Source organism: Euprymna scolopes, chromosome 15 (genome assembly GCF_053919585.1).
Source record: "Euprymna scolopes isolate OS-2025 chromosome 15, ASM5391958v1, whole genome shotgun sequence".
Classification (NCBI taxonomy): Eukaryota; Metazoa; Mollusca; class Cephalopoda; order Sepiida; family Sepiolidae; genus Euprymna; species Euprymna scolopes.
The window spans coordinates 117,374,390-117,388,735 of NC_136496.1; positions in this window are offsets into that span (position 1 = coordinate 117,374,390).

The following is a 14,346-nucleotide window of genomic DNA, read 5'->3' on the forward strand; positions in this document are numbered from 1 at the left end:
TATTATATATGATGATTGCAACGTCTTGTCAGACGAGTGCCACTCCCTCAGGTACTGAAAGTCCATGAGCCCGAAGATAACCTTAACTTTAGTCCTGCCGAAAAAAAAAAAAAAATCACACGCACAAGCAGACATGACACTGAAGACGGTCACTGGTATATATACATATATATATATACATGCACGCATGCATACACATATGCACATACACACATACAAATAACCCACATATATGCATACATACATACACATTACATATATGCATACATAGACATACTTATACATAAACATACATAAGACGGTCATTGGCATGCATACACACACACACACACACACACACACACACACACACATATATATATATTTAAACGCAAATATACATATATACAGATACACACATATCTGTAAACATACACATATATGTACATACACCATGAATACACATACATACGTATACAGACACACATGCAAACATACAAATATACATACATACACATACGCACATACATATATACACACACACTTACCTACATATACGTACATGTATGTAAATATGCACTCATACATACAGATATACATGCATACACACATATACATACATACATCCATCCATACGTACACATGCACATATATATATACACACACACAAACTTACCTACATATACATACATGTACGTAAATATGCACTCATACACACATACATACATACATCCATACGTACACATATGCACATATATATATACACACACACACTTACCTACATATACATACATGTACGTAAATATGCACTCATACACACATACATACATACATATACACACATACACACAAACACACATATACATATAAACATAGATATACACACATACACATGTACATAAACATACATACACCTATATATATATATACATAGATACATATAATAATGGCAGATCAATTACTACATGCTTCCAGCATTTCAGACGAACACGCGTCACAACTTTTCCGTCGCAAAAGGACCGTTTCTTTTTTTTTTTCTTATAGCCTGAGGGAGTATCTGTACCTGATGGTGTTACAGAGTTTTAGCTTTGTACGACAGCTAAATCTCTCTCTCGGTTCAAAATGTTGACATCCAGCAACAAGCAAGAGAAAGATAGCCAGCAACAAGTCAAACTGCAGACCAGCTTAATGCGGGTACTGGTCTCCCGCTTTATGTTTTTTAACTCAGAGATTTGCTTCTCCTAGAGGGGTTGCCTTCACCACGGCTTACGGGAGCCCCCTCCACTCCGCATACACATGGAAATAAACACATGCGTACATAGACGTACGCCAACATACATGTGCATGCGCACAGACATACAAACGTAATCACGTAGAGGCACACATATACGCACACATACGTACACACACACACGCACGCAAAATACACACGAATAAATAGTCCAAAAGTCATAAATAGTAAGTAAGTGATCAGCGATTGGCCCATATTTGTCCCTTTTCCTCCCTGCTTGGATTTTTTTTTTTTTTTTTGAATAAAGTTTGTTTCAAACTCATTTTTTTGCAACACATGAAGGTAAAATTAACAGACTCGCATATAATTTTCCAAACAAAGCAACGTACGAATTGACAAGACAGTCCAACTGAAAGTTATTTAAAGACGCTTGCACTTTTTTTTTTTTTTTTTTTTTAAATAAAGTTTGTTTCAAACTCATTTTTTTGCAACACATGAAGGTAAAATTAACAGACTCGCATATAATTTTCCAAACAAAACAACGTACGAATTGACAAGACAGTCCAACTGAAAGTTATTTAAAGACGATATTATATATATATATATATATATATATATATATATATATATATATATATATATATATATATATATATATATGAAATTTTAGTATATATATTTTTCCGTTAGTTTCCCCTTCACGGTACGGGTTCGAGCCTGCATTCCTATTACTTTTTTTTTTCTTTTTGCTCAACATCCACCTCCAAACACCTGGGCAACTCCGGGCTGAAATGCTAGTATATATATATATATATATATATATATATATATATATATATATATTTATTCAGCTCGAAAAACATATATATATGCTAGTATATATATATATATATATATATGTATTTATTCAGCTCGAAAAACATAGTGTTTGTCAATGACCATCCCTCTTGAAGAAGCCCGCATAAATCGGGCGAAACGTTGAGTATCCAGGTCCTTCCACCTCCATTTTATTTCATATATATATATATATATATATATATATATATATATATATATATATATATATTAATTTTATTTATACAAACATTAATGGCTACATATGTGCATACATGTTTCTGTAATCACCCACGTTGGGGGATTACGTCTTCAGGCCAAGAACTACCTTCAAAAGTCTTTTGAAGGTAGTTCTTGGCCTGAAGACGTAATCCCCCAACGTGGGTGATTACAGAAACATGTATGCACATATGTAGCCATTAATGTTTGTATAAATAAAATTAATATACATGCTCTGTTCACTCATTGAGCACTATTTTGGTAGACACGTGTTGTTTCATTGGATGTACTTCTAGGAAACTAAACTCTACTGGCTATATATATATATATATATATATATATATATATATATATATATGTTGAGCAAAAAGAAAAAAAAAGTAATAGGAATGCAGGCTCGAACCCGTACCGTGAAGGGGAAACTAACGGAAAAAAAAGTGACGTCTTTGCTGTTACGACCACCGGCAAACCGGAAGTGATGCAGGTTTAAATTAAGGCTAGAAAATATCGGCGAAAAAAGCAACCCCTCCCTGTAGAAAAGTGCCCAGTTGAGGGTGAAGAAATTAATGTTTTTAGCCAATTTTTCGGTATTTGTCGTCGGAAGGGTCGAGCTTCCAAACAATACAGATCTTGTGAAAATCCGTCGCCTCTGTCGAAAGTTTTAGGAAGACATGCATACATACATACATACATTTATATATTAGTAGCTCAAATGTTCGACCCAAACCGATTAAAAAGCTTGCCCTATCTCTGAATACCCTTTACGCCAAATTTCAAATGTTTAGACCAGAAATTGTCTGAGTAATTTGGTAGAAACTGCAGAGGTCAATTTTTTTTTTAAACTTTGACCTCTATTATGACCCCTTAACATTTATTGTTTTGAGCTCAAATCAAGTTATTAAGTTAGATCCATGTCCAAGGAACCTATATCTAAAAGTTCAAGTGTTTAAACCCAAAATTGGCGAAGGAGTTTGGTAGAGTTCTCAAAGGTCAAATCGTTGAACTTTGACCCCTTAACAGACAAATTTCTGGCCGAAAACGGTTTGGAAAGATTTTTCCAAATCTCAATACCCTGTATATCAAATTTTGAGTCTGTAGACTGAAAATTGACAGAGTTATTTGCGTATGGATATGTACACAGACAGACAGACAGAAAGACAGACAGACATACACACACACACACACACACACACACACACACTTTAATAGGTATATAGATTGAAGGAAAAAGAAGCTGCTTTTTTGTTTAACCTGTTTGACTTATTTTTTGTACTCCATTTTTGTTTCGCAAAGGTGAAAGAAAAGTAAAATGTAAATGAATGTGTAATCTACTATCAGATTATATACGGTGTACCGTTATTCTCTGTCCAATTTAAAGGTCCTTGATGGGCTGCAAAAACGTGTCTCTAATTGGCCTCCCACTCTTTCTTTCTTCTCTGCACCCTGTCTACAACAAGCATTTTCATTAAACTTTCTTTCTAATATTAAAACGAATGAACACTGAATTTTCTTAATAACTTTTAATGAAATATAATTTGTGTAATTTAGTGAGGAAGTTTTGATTATGATTTTCAGACCTGTGTAACGCATGCCCCTTAATTATTGATTAACTTCTTCGATATCTTAACTAAAGAATCCCCCCTTGTTTTACAAAAGTTCTAAAATATTTATGAACATTCTATGTTTTCCTATTACTATATTCTTGAGCATATATAAAAACATCTCTTTTGAATTCATTATTTTGTTTTTGTTTATCATATAACATGTCTCTCGATTTCTCACATTTAATTATAAACCTAAAACATTTTGCACTGAAAATATTCCTCTAAGATCGGCTCATCCCCAAATATCTCATCCAAATCAAAACCCTTAAAGAACCCTCCTCCCAAAAATTGATAACTCCCTAAATATTCTTTTCTATAAATACTATTATGACATAGGTTATGTCCACTGGATGGATGACGGCCATATCCCCAAGGGTGTTTTGTATGGCGAGCTGGCAACAGGACAGCACCCAAGAGGTTAGCCAGCTCTCTGCTACAAGCATGTATGCAAATGCGACCTGAAACTGATTGGGAGCAGCTAGCAAATGACAGCGGCACCTAGTGAGGTACTGTACAGTGGGGAGAGGAGAGGACAACAGAAACCTGATGCTGGAGGACAGGAGATGATGCAGAAAGCAGCGCCAAATAGCCGCAGACCCAAGCACACCATCCTCGTTCCTGTGCCCATGTGGCAAAAATCTGCCATTCCTGAATAAGGTTCCAGAGCCATGTTCAAAGATGCCCAAAAACAATCTGCTGAAATACCAAGGTGCATGCCATTCTCTCTCGAAATAGAAGATTGCCTACCTATGACATATGTTCTTCAGAATTTTCTGTTCTATTCCATTTCTTGTTCAGTCTCGTTTAACTTGCTGTTCAGGTGTGGATTAGATAAAAGTGTTTCTGCGGAACGAACTGAATTCGAACCTGGTACACCCAGGTTTTCAGTTTGTGTCGTTAACCACTTAGCTACCGACGTCACAATAAAAGTGTTTCGTTATGTTTTCTGTGTGTACGTGCCTAATACAACTTTTTATTCGAGTAACTTCTTTCCAAGAACTGAGGGTTTGTGGAATTCCCTTCCTGCTAACTGTTTTCCTCCTACCTATATCGTGTTTTTGTGATAATCATTTTTCATTCTTAATAGCTCCTTATATCAATTGAATTCTCAGCTTATTTGGAGCGATTTTCCATTAAAAAAATTCCCGAAAAACTATTTGTTTAATTAAAAACAATAAAAACTTGAGATATACTTTTTCTTACCAAATTATGAGACATTCCAAAAGTAATTCCTCCTATTTTTTATTTCGGCTGAATGAATCAGAGGAGATTGAAAATTGCATTGTTATGATGACTGAACTTATGTATTCAGGACCTAAAAGTTTCATTTGTCTGTTGCAGATACTGACAGTGTGAAACTCTAAGAAAGCAACCCCTGTCATGGATGTGCACCTGAAGCAGAAATGCGTCATTGAATTCCTGGCAAAAGTGCATTGAGAATGGTAGTGACTATGTTGAAAAATAAATTCTGGAGCACAAAAAGTTGTTCGTTTTAATAGTACTACTCCCGTCTTTGTAGTGCTTCAACTTTTTGAATTAAAAAAAAAAAAGTAGGAGGCTTTACTTTTGGAACAACCCTCGTACTATTTTCTTTAGTATTTCAGGTGCAGGTCATTGGTAATCGGTCTTATAAATAAGAAAGGGGACACAGCAAAATATAAAAGTGTCAAAAAAATAAATATGTGTATGTACGGAAAAGAGTCCATAATTCAGCGAGTCGATGAGTACCCTATGATTGTGCTGATGGTGTTGCTTGGTCTTTTTGCTGGGAGCTGTGACTTTTGAAATAATTGCTGTAAAACTACAACCACTATATACGATTTCCCCTGCTCTCTATCTGTGCCTAAATGTAAACACGGATTCCATGAACAAAGCTTCTTTCCCAGAACTACCCACCTGGAACACTATTCTGCTGGCCTACTTCCTGGTTGAATACGACATGGTAGCCTTCAAATCTAATGTAAACAAGTTATTGTTGAGCTGTGCCCATTAATAATCAAATTCTACCTGATTTATACCATTAATGATTACTACACTGCCACCTTATGTTCATTAACCGTTATCCTCAAGTGGCCTTCGAGCCTTAATAAGTGGTGACTCCCAAGTAAAAGAAAAAAAAACATTGGCTGGCTGGAGAACAGGTGGTTGTGATGGTGATGATGATGATTAGTTAGGAGGTCTGACCTACACAAGAATGTACTGGAACCTTACAAAGCTTATTGCCACTTATATTCTAGAGAATACAACCTGGTGATTGGTTTTACAACTAAGAAAAGAAACACACAGGTAAATACAATAATCACAAAGAAGGAAAAACAAACTCATGTGTGTAGCAAAATATAAACATATCATTTATTTCCATTAGGAAAAAAGTTCATTGTTCAGTGACTCAACGGGTTAGGATGTATCATTACCATAGGATGATTGTGATGATCAATATCCTTGTTGGAGTGTTTTGATGATGATGCTGATGCATGGCTCATGTGATGATGAATCCTGGCCGAAGATTGATGAAGCCATCCCTGCTGTATAATAACAATGTGCAATAGGTAGGTCCAATCGGTACAGATGTGGTGAAGAGCTCGATTTGGAGGAGGTCGTCACCAGGTGCAAGAAAGGCAGGATATCAACAGAAACTGGAAAAGCAGGATGGAAACTAGAAACAAGGCATGGATGTAGCAGTAATTTTTTTTTTTTTTTACATAGGCATCACCACATTATCAAGGCCAAGAGGCCACTCAAGGATAAGGGTTAAAGAGTGTACAGTAGAAATTGGACAATATAGTAATCATTAGTAATGAAAATTTGGTAAATTTGATAACTTATATGGAACGACTCATCAAGAACTTATTTATGTTAGACTTGAAGACAACCATATTGTAGTCAGCCGGAAAGCAGGAAAACGGAAGACAATTCCACAGGCGCGCAGTTCTAAGAAAGAAGCTTTGTTCATGGAATCTACATTTAGGTTTAGGCACAGATAAAGAGTGGGGGAAATTATTGATAGTGTTTACAGCTAGACGAGTGTTTCTTGTGAAAGTTTGGCGAGGGGGGACCATAGATTGAAGCTCAGTCGAACACTTTCCATGAAAATAACGATACATCAGAGACAAACTCGCAACATCTCTTCTGTGAGATAGAGGTTGCAAGGAAGAGAAAAGGACATCTCCTACGAGGCTACGAAGTCTATTTTGAACTCTATCAAGGCAGGCCAAGTCCTTTCTAGTAGCTCCTACCCAGATGTGGCAACAATATTCCATCCTTGGACGTACCTGGCTCTTATATAGATAGAGAATAGCATCAGCAGTGAGATATCTACCGGATCGATAGAAAGATCCCACCATTTTTCCAGCGGCCTTGGCAACAGATTTGATGTACATGTTCCATTTAAGATCAGGAGTAATGGTCAAGCCAAGAAGCTTGTCAAAACTTGAGGCCTCCTGAAGACGAGAGCCATTCATTTCAATTGATGCCAGATGTGGATCAGAATGTTGATGATGTAAAGAGAGAAGCTTGGTTTTAGATGTATTAAAAGTAACCAGCCACTCCTTACCCCATTGTACTACGTGCTCAAGATCAGAGGAGAGACAATTGGAGAGAACTTGGTCATTTACTGTCTTAGATGTGCTACCATAAATGGTAGTGTCGTCAGCATAAGTGTCTACAAATAAATAAAAATCATTTCCTTCTGGAGATAAATGTCCCTGCTAAGTGATTTGGTTACACACTGACCAATTAGTTTGCAGGGCACATTGATTTTATATGTCCCCTGGAGATTTACTTCAGCTGATTTGGGAATCACGAGCAGTCAGTAGAAAGAATCCTGGAAGCAACAAAGAAAGATGTCCTCTCTCTTTCTCACTCTCTCTCTCTCCTTTTTCTGTCCACTCGATGTTCAAGCATCGGCTATCTTCGCCTGAAGATAACTGCAGACAAACTTTCTGAGATCCAAAAAAATTTCTATCTTTCCATTCTTCATTTAGACACTTTTAGTATTAGGTGATATATTTTATCGATTGTCATTAGCAGAAAATTTACAAAAACTTAAAAAAATGTTAGTAGGAAAAATAAAGATTAACTGTGCACAATAAGTAATACTTGTATGAATGTTGCAGGGGCCAATCACCAGGGGAGTTTTAGCTGGCACTTGAGCAGTACTAGTACGATGCTTTATCACACTAAGAACCCCAGTCATTAGTGTGATTAGTCTTACAGCTAAAAAGTAGACACAAACAAAAATATGGTCAGTCAGCAGAAAAAACCCTTGAAGCAACAAAACAGCTCTTCTCTCTCTCTCTCTCTCTCTCTCTCTCTCTCTCTCTCTCTCTCTCCTATTCCTGTCCATGTGATGCTCAGGCATCAACTATCTTCGTCTGAAGATAACTGCTGACAGACTTTCTGGAATCTAAAGAACTTTCTATCTTCCCATGCTTCACTCGGACACTTTCCAACTTTCTTCGGCCTTCCACAAAACAATATAAGTAATTAAATAAATCATTCCACTGTTGCTACAAAAATGGTTTTGTTTTTCCTTATATCTGATCATTCTTGTTACATAGTACTAAAGAAAAAATATAGGAGTTAGTCTTACGGCCTCGCTGATAAGATCAATTCTCATAGGGTGTTATCATGTATAGGAGTAAGATCATGTCATTAGGAGATACGACTGGAGATGTTGAAATACTCTTTTGTGTAAAGATTGTGTGTTTCTCCCTATTAGCATTATATAAACACGTAATGAAAAGCAATAAAATGGATGAAAAACAACAATTACGGATTTTAGAATCAAATATTTTTATCAAATTCATCAAAGAGCATATTTCAAAAATACTTCTTAGATCTCGGAATTTTTTAAACAAGGATTTATGATTTGTATTATGCAGACTATTTTTCTCATTGTAGATGTTATTCTCATAATGGTTGACCGATGTAACGGCGTGCTGGAATCTTTATGTCCAATTTATGAATCGGTATGGAATTTTGAATGGAATCCTTGATTTAATACACAAAAGCAAGTTGTTATCGTTCCATCAGCCATGATTGGGTAAGAGTCTTAAGTATATCTTAATTGTATTCTTAATATCGCCCGAGTAATTAAATAAATCATTTCATTGTTGCTAAAAAAATGGTTTTGTTTTTCCTTATGTGTGATCGTTATTGTTACATAATACTAAAGAAAAATGAAGGAATTAGTCTTCACACCTCGCTGATAAGACCAATTCTTATAGTGTGTCATCATGTTCAGAAATAGGATGACGTTATCAGGAGATACAGGTGCAGATATTGATGATGATGATGATGATGATGATGATGATGATGATGATGATGTATGGATGGTTGATTGCTGATGTCCTCATCATGATAGTTTAAAAAAGTAGACATAGACAAAAAAATACGACAATGGCAAAAAAGAGAGGACGAACGCAGATGAACAATTGTAAAATAGAGGTTGTATTTATTTGCACCAAAAATTCAAGAGAAAATAATATAGAAGAACTGGAGAGAGAGGATTGATGATGTCTCTGGAAACAGAAAGGCTGGAAGGACAGGAATGATATACCTGGAAAGGGTTGAATCAACAAGAACGGTAGTTCTCCAGGTGAGACAATTTTGTGTTTGAAGTGAAAATTATAAAAATTAATTCTTATACGTGTCAAGGAGTAAGATGAAGTTATCAGCAGATACAGCTGCAGATGATGCTGATGATGATGCATGGATGCTTGATTGCCGTTGTTATCATTGTAACAGTAAGAATAATATTCTGGCCAACGGCGATTCTAGGGAGAGAAGGCTTTTGCTGGATGTCAACATGGTCGTATTGGTGGATTGGTGTTGGTCTAGCAAAGAAAGATTAATGGAGAAAGATGCGGTCAGTGGAGAAAACGTTGCATTCAGCATTGAGTCGAAGGGCAAGGCCTCAATGAGGGCATTTACTTCCTTGTCACCACAGAAAGATGTGACAAAAGGTGCAAAGGTGGGAACAGTCAAGCCAGCACCTCTAAAGAAGAAGCACTGTGACCTTTTAAAATTACTTAGGTAGCCCTGTTGGCATTTCCCTGTAGTGTGCCTCAGACAGTACACCATAAACTTACTTCACTCCGAAAAGAAGAAGCAAGGCCTGGGAAGGTGGTCCTCTTAAATCTACTCAGGATAAATACCTCAGCTTGACAGATAAAAAATCACTGAAATAGCCTTGTTTCTTGTGGATTGAGATTGGAACCTCGGCTAGTATGTCCTTTGACCTCAGCGGTCATCAAAATAAATGGTGTCGACTGGATAAGGTATCTTATTGGATGCAAGATATTCATCTGCTATTTCAGACACTCCAACTAAGACATCATTTTTAGATTCTAATCATTCTTTTAAGTGCAGTCGTTTGTATCTCTCTTGCACTTGATTTGTCAGTTTTTGAAATTCTTTCTCATGAGTCCATTTGCGCCTATAATTATTGAAATAATGGAGATCTTCCTAACATTCCAGTTTCTTTTCATGTCGTACATAAGACCTTGGTATGTCATTATCTCTTCCCTGTCAGCTCTGTTTAACCCAGCGTCATAGGGAACACTAACTTCTACTAAGGTTGCTTCTTTCTTCTTGTTGTCCACATAGCTATGTCAGGTTTAATAATGCCATGTTTTAGGTACATAGTTGTGGGAATTGGATAGTCATAGTGGATGGTGAATAACTTATTTCCAACTGTTTTTTCTGTCATATGTCCCCAGGACTTGCTGCTACACTGGAGAGTCAACTTTTTATAGATGGTCAATTGGAAATATTTATACATCATATCTGGTTGTCCCCCCCCCTCCTTATTCATTATGTTTAGAAAAATCGTCGCTGATGGATAGAATCTATTCATCTAAGATGCATAAACATTAAAATTTAAAGCATTTTCATTGCATGCATAACATAATATTTTAATTTTGATAATATTTATCGTCTGGCTAAAACTACTGTCAATAATTTTCCCCACTCTTTATCTGTGCCTAAATCCAAACGTAGATTCCATAAGCAAAGCTTCTTTCTTAGAACTGCCCGCCAGTGGAACTCTCTGCCGCTTGCCTGTTTCCCATCTGACTACAACTTGGACGTCTTCAAGTCCAACATAAACAAACTCCTGACAAACCGCCCCCTTAAGTAAGACACTCTATCAAAACCCCCAATACTAATGATTACTACAATACTATCTCATTGATTACTGTACACGCAATAAACCTTATCCCTGAGTGGCCTTCGGGCCTTGATAAGTGGTGACCCCCATGTAAAGAAAAAAAAATATTTAGTAATGTATGTTTTTTATTATTATTTTATTTTAACTTTGTTCAAGCTGGGGATGGATGTCAAGCATTCACCCTCTAATTCAGGTATTCCAACTGAGAGATCTTTTTAAGGTTCTAACCGTCCTTTTAAGTGCAATTGTTTGAATCTCTTTTGCACTCCATTCACCAGGTAGTTTTTGAAATTCTTTTTCATGAGTCCAGTTGCTCCTGTAATAACGGGAATTATAGAGATCTAGTTTCTTTTCATGTCGTACATAAGACTTTGGTATTTCCCTTTCAGCTTTGTTTAACCAAACGTCATTGGGGACATTAACTTTTAATAAAGTTGCTTCTTTCTCCTTGTCCCATATTACTGTTAGGTTTTATAACTCTGTATTCTAGGTATGTAGCTGTAGATATTGCATAGTCATAGTGGATGGTGAATGACTTATTCTCAACTGTTCTTTCTGTTATATTTTCCCAAGACTTGCTGCTATACATCGTATAGTAGCTGCCCCCCTTCTTCGAACCTTATGACTGGATGTCAGGTGACTCACACTCTCTACTTTGGAGTGGCAGAACCTGCATTTGTTGTCATTGCTGAGACTCCCTATATTCTTAAAAGCATCTTCTATGATTGTGTGAGTTTGTGTGTCAACAAGTTTGTGGTAATTTCTTGTGTCATGTGCCCCAGCTGGTGAGTGAGGCAGAGTCTAGTCACATGCTTCTCTGTGGCAGGTTTGAAAGATACTCAGATATTTTGGAGCTTGCATTTTTTCGGTTAAGTATGATTTTGATCAGTTTCCAGTGTTAGACAAAAACCATTAATAACGTCTTTATATAAATACTACATGCAAAAATTGAATGTGCACGCTAAAACAAACATGGCGACCAATGAAAATAAGATAGAATACAGACCCGAATAAAAAATCAATTTTTTAAAGGTAAGTCTTTAGTTGGTATTCTAGTGCATATTCATTGCCCTTAGATTGTAAATGTCGGGTGACGAAACTTGAAGAATGCGTATTTAAAAAAAGATTAAAAAAAAAATTGTTCTGGTAAAACCTTTGTAACCATAATCATAAATATATATGAAATAAGTGGAGAAAGCGAAATTCAAAAAACCGCCAACCTGCTTAAAAAGGGCTAAATTCACGAAATTTGGCCTGAAAATGTCAAGTGGTTCTAAAATGGGTGATCTATTTATTAGAACGTTGCATTAAAAACTAAGCACCCCCTACAAATATTTAAATATTTACTTTCTTTTAATGATCTGAGAGACTAGTGTCCGTTCGATAATAATCCGCTGAAACAATTGAAAAAAGAAACAAAAAAAAAACGAAAATAAAAAATATGTCCACCAAAAAACATAAAGAGTGAGACACTACAATAGCATTTTATTCATTATTTTATGCAAAATTTAATCAAGTATTATTTTTGTACAATATATGTAACAAAAATAAAATTGTGACTGGACCATTATTTCTTTAATTGTTTAGTTTAATCAAGACATTAAAAAATGAAAATATTGAAAAAAAAAATTAAAAAAATTATATTGTACAGACTTGTTATGGAATAAAATTTTCATAAAAAAAAAAAAATCACTTAATTTGATCAAGCAGTTTAAAAAAAAAAAAATCTTAATGAGATCGATCGTGTCGTTGGCGTCTTGCCTATTTCGCGAACGAGAAAATGAAAAAGAGATTAACAAAAGACAAAATGAAAAAGAAATTAAAAAAAGGACAGAGAAACTCTGTAAAATAAGTGAAAAACACTAAAATATTTATCTAGGTATTTTTTCTGCCCATGTTTCAAAATAATCTCGTCATATTTTGACAAACTTTAAGCAGTGATTAGAGATCTCTCTTGGCGCCCATCCTCGTCCGCGAAATAGGCAAGATGACCGCGACACGATCTATCTCTTTAAAATTTGATTTTCCTCTATCAAAATAACAAAAACCACCTGATCAAATTATAAGTGATTTTCTTTTAATGAAAACTTTATTCCGTAACGGATACGTAAAATATATATATGTATATATATATATATATATATATATATATATATATTTTTCAATATTTTCATTTTTAAATGTCTTGACTAAACTTATGGTGAGCTACGATGTTCACTCTTTCGCTGCCGGAAATTCAAGTGCCCCGAAACGTTATCTGCGCATGCGACTAGAGGCGCCTTTTTACTAAATTACTTTAAAAATTCAATGTTTTGATTTTCTGACCAATCAGAGAATTTTCCAAGCTGTTGGAAATTCGGTGTTTGTGGGAGCCGATGAGAATCTTTAAAAGAGCTCTTTATTTTCCAAAAAAAAAACAGTTAACAAAAATTTAGAGATAGTGTTGGAAGGCACATATCACTACTGTCTGCAACTCAACTCTAACACGACAACACTTTGAACATAATAGTCAGCTAATCAGACAATGTAGGCGAACACAGACACAGAAACAGTAACTAACTTTTGCATTCCCCCTTTTATTATTGTATGCTCACTTGAAATTAAGTTTATGAAAATAATTATTTTAAAACTTCTCACATTTTTCAATGAACCTTCCAGAGTGATTAATTAACTCTACTCAAAAACTTTCAGTGAAAATTATTTTATGTAGTTGAGTGAGGAAGTTTTCTTTACGATTTACAGACCCGTGAACTAATCGCGGCTCTTGAATTATCAACTCAAACTTCCTCGAAATCTCAAACTAATTTCCCCCTTTTGTTCACTCATAAATGAACTATTATTTTCAATGAAAATATTTCCTAAAATGTAATAAATCTTTTTCCTTTAATAAATTGATAGTTAACCTTGTTTGTTATGTTGATATATTTTCTACGAAAGAACCTCGTAAATTCGACTCTCTGTCTCGCTCTCTTTACTTCTTTCCCCCACAATAATAACATTAATTAATAATACATAAACAATAAAAAAAAAGGGGAATAGGAAAAAAACTAAACAAGTACTAAAGTTTTCACCTGACACCGGTACGGCCGGATCTAGAGTCGCCCATACTTCCGTAACATTAATTATTTTTCTACTGGATCATTTGTTATAATTTTTGGAATTTATACTAATTTTGACATGACATCTAAGTACGTAATAATGTTTTCACCTGAAATGCGTCGGTTTAAAAAATCACCAATATACGCATACATCGAAAATATTTTCCTCTCGACTCAAATGGAGTTATCTCCCTTGCTTATTTATTTATA